Genomic DNA, 2,953 nt, shown 5'->3' on the forward strand with positions numbered 1-2,953 from the left:
ATAAAACTCAACATCAAAAAAATAAACAACCTGATTAAAAAATGGGCAGAAGACTTGGATAGACATTTCTCCAAAGAGAACATGCAGATGGGCAAGCAGCACGTGAAAAGATGCTCAACATCACTAATCATCAGGGAAATGCAAATCAAAACCACAATGAGCTACCACCTCATACCTGTCAGAATGGCTATCATCAAAAATAATACAAGTAACAAACATTGGTGAGGATGTGGAGAAAAGGGAACCCTTGGGACTGGTGGTCCAGTGGCTAAGACTCCAAGCTCCCAATGCAGGGGGCAGGCCGGATTCAATCCCTGGTCAGGGAACTAGCTCCCACGTGCATGCCGCTACTAAGAGTTCGCATGCTGCAACTAAATATCCCGCATGCTGCAACTGAGACCTGGCACAGCCTAAATAAATAAATGTTTTTTCCAAAAAGAAAGGGAACCCTCATACACTGTTGGTAGGAATATAAATTGGTGCAGCCACTGTGGAAACAGTATGGAGGTTTCTCAAAAAACTAAAAATAGAACTATTATATGACCCAGAAATACCACTCCTGGATATATATCTGAAAAAACCAAAAACACTAATTCTAAAAGATACATGCACTCCAATGTTCATAGTAGCATTGTTTACAATTGATATGGGAAAAGATATGGAAACAACCTAAATGTCCATCAACAGATGAATGGATTAAGATGTGGTATATATATTATCCATTCATCTGTTAACTTTAATTCATTCATCTGCTGAAAAATATTCCATTATATGCATATAATGGAATACCACTTATACTATATGTATACTACATATATGTATATATATATAAATATATATACAATGGAATACTATTCAGCCATAAAAAAGAACGAAAATTTGTCCTTTGCAACAAAATGGATAGACTTGGAGGGTATTATGCTAAGTGAAATAAGTCAGACAGAGAAAAATACTGTATGATATCACTTTGTGTGTGTGTGTGTGTGTGATGTGACTGTAGCAGTCTTATGTTTGAAACTCAAGGAGGAAACAACTGTGTTCCAAAACACCTAAATAAGTAGGTCCAAAAAATGAAGGCATTTTTTTTTAACTGCCACATTCACTCTGAAGCCCATTCATCTCCTTCAGCATCCCAAAGATTAAGCCCATGTTCTGCTTAGCTATATAGTGAAGTGGCAAACACTCTGCACCACTGACATCACAGGACAGTTGCCTATAAAACTAGACTTCTGACGCTGGGGTCCAGCTTCACTTTCTCTTCATCTGGGAGGGCAGTTGTCTGAGCAACCTCTAGATCCTGCTCGTACTGTGCTGCCAACGCTGAGTCCATGACCACCTCTGGCGGGGCGAGAGCAGGCATGGCGATGAACCAAGTTAGGGTCTCCCATCAGTCTTCTAGCAAGCCAGAGGAAGGACTTTTCAGAGTTGTAGTTACTTTTGGCAGAAATGTCATAGTACTGAAGATTCTTCTTTCGGTGGAAGACAATTGACTGTGCCTTAACCTTTCTGTCCTTAACACCCACTTTGTTGCCACACAACATGATGGGGATGTTCTCACACACTTGTACCAGATCTCTGTGCCAGGTAAGCACGTTCTTGTAAGTAACTCTCGATGTTACATCAAACATTGTAATGGCACACTGAGCTTGGATATAATAGCCATCTCTCAGTCCACCAAATTTCTCCTGACCAGCTGTATCCCATACATTGAACTTAAGAGGTCCTCTGTTGGTATGGAACACAAGGCAATGGACCTCAACACCCAAGGTAGCTACATACTTCTCAAATTCACCAGATGACGTTTCACAAATGTAGTTTTTCCAGTACCACCATCACCAACAAATACAGGTTTGAACTGAACTTGGGGTTCTCCTTGGGCAGCCATCGTGATGTTAATTCTAGAAGTGTCTCCACCCCTATCTGACTGAGGGCTGGAAAGATGGCAGAAGCCTGTATGATATCATTTATATGTGGAATCTAAAAAATATAACAAACTAGTGAATATAACAAAAAAGAAACAGACTCACAGATACAGAGAACAAACTGGTGGTTACCAGATGGGAGATGGAAGGTGGGGGAGGGGTAATATAGGGGTACGGGATTAAGAGGTACAAACTACTATTTATAAAATAAGCTACAAGGATGTACCGTATAAACCAGGGAGGGACTTCCCTGGTGGTCCAGTAGTTAAGACTTCATGCTCCCAATGCAGGGGGCACGGGTTTGATCCCTGGTCGGGGAACTAAGATCCCACCTGCTGCACGGTGTAGCCAATATTTTATAGTAACTATAAATGGAGTATAACCTTTAAAAATTGTGAATTACTATACTGTATACCTGTAACTTATATAATGTACATCAACTATACTTCAATTAAAAAAATAAAATAAAAACTAAACTAAACTATTAAAAATTTTTTTAAATCAGAAGGGGGCCCTGGGGCCCTCAAGGGGCTCACCTTAGAACACTGAGTAGAACGTCTGAGTCCTAAGCAGGCAGAGGAGTGGGTGTCTCCGCCCAGCAGCTGGGGGTGGCCCCCTCAGGCACTCAGTGTCTCCACACCTGGGGCCTTGGCCTTTGGTGCCAGGCTTATTTGCGGTAAGAAGGAGTTTGGCAGTGGGAACAGAGACTCTGCCTGGTCTGGGCACTGTGGCTGTCCCAGAGAGGCACCCACCCTGCATAAAGGGGAAACTGAGGCCCAGAGTCTCACTCAGGGTCACAGAGCAGTACAGCAAAGCCTGGACTAGAACTCAGCTTACTGTCCCCAACCTGGTTGCCCTGAACCCCTTTCCCAGGCAGCACTTTGCAACATCTCAGGCAGCAGGGCTCCCGGGCCAGATAACCTGTGTTCCAGACAAGCCCTTGCCAGACATGGGCCCTTGGGCATGTGGTCTCATTTCCTCCAGATCCAATCTCCGCCTACTCTGTGCCCAGGGAGGTTGACACTTGTGGG

General features: G+C 43.2%; 1 pseudogene; it reads right to left on the minus strand.

Moving 5' to 3' along the window:
- Nucleotides 1–1,213: 1,213 nt before the first annotated feature.
- LOC131761743 (GTP-binding nuclear protein Ran-like) lies at nucleotides 1,214–1,936 on the minus strand (annotated as a pseudogene).
- Between the last annotated feature and the right edge of the window lie 1,017 nt (nucleotides 1,937–2,953).

This window comes from Kogia breviceps, chromosome 8 (assembly GCF_026419965.1).
Source record: "Kogia breviceps isolate mKogBre1 chromosome 8, mKogBre1 haplotype 1, whole genome shotgun sequence".
Lineage (NCBI taxonomy): Eukaryota > Metazoa > Chordata > Mammalia > Artiodactyla > Physeteridae > Kogia > Kogia breviceps.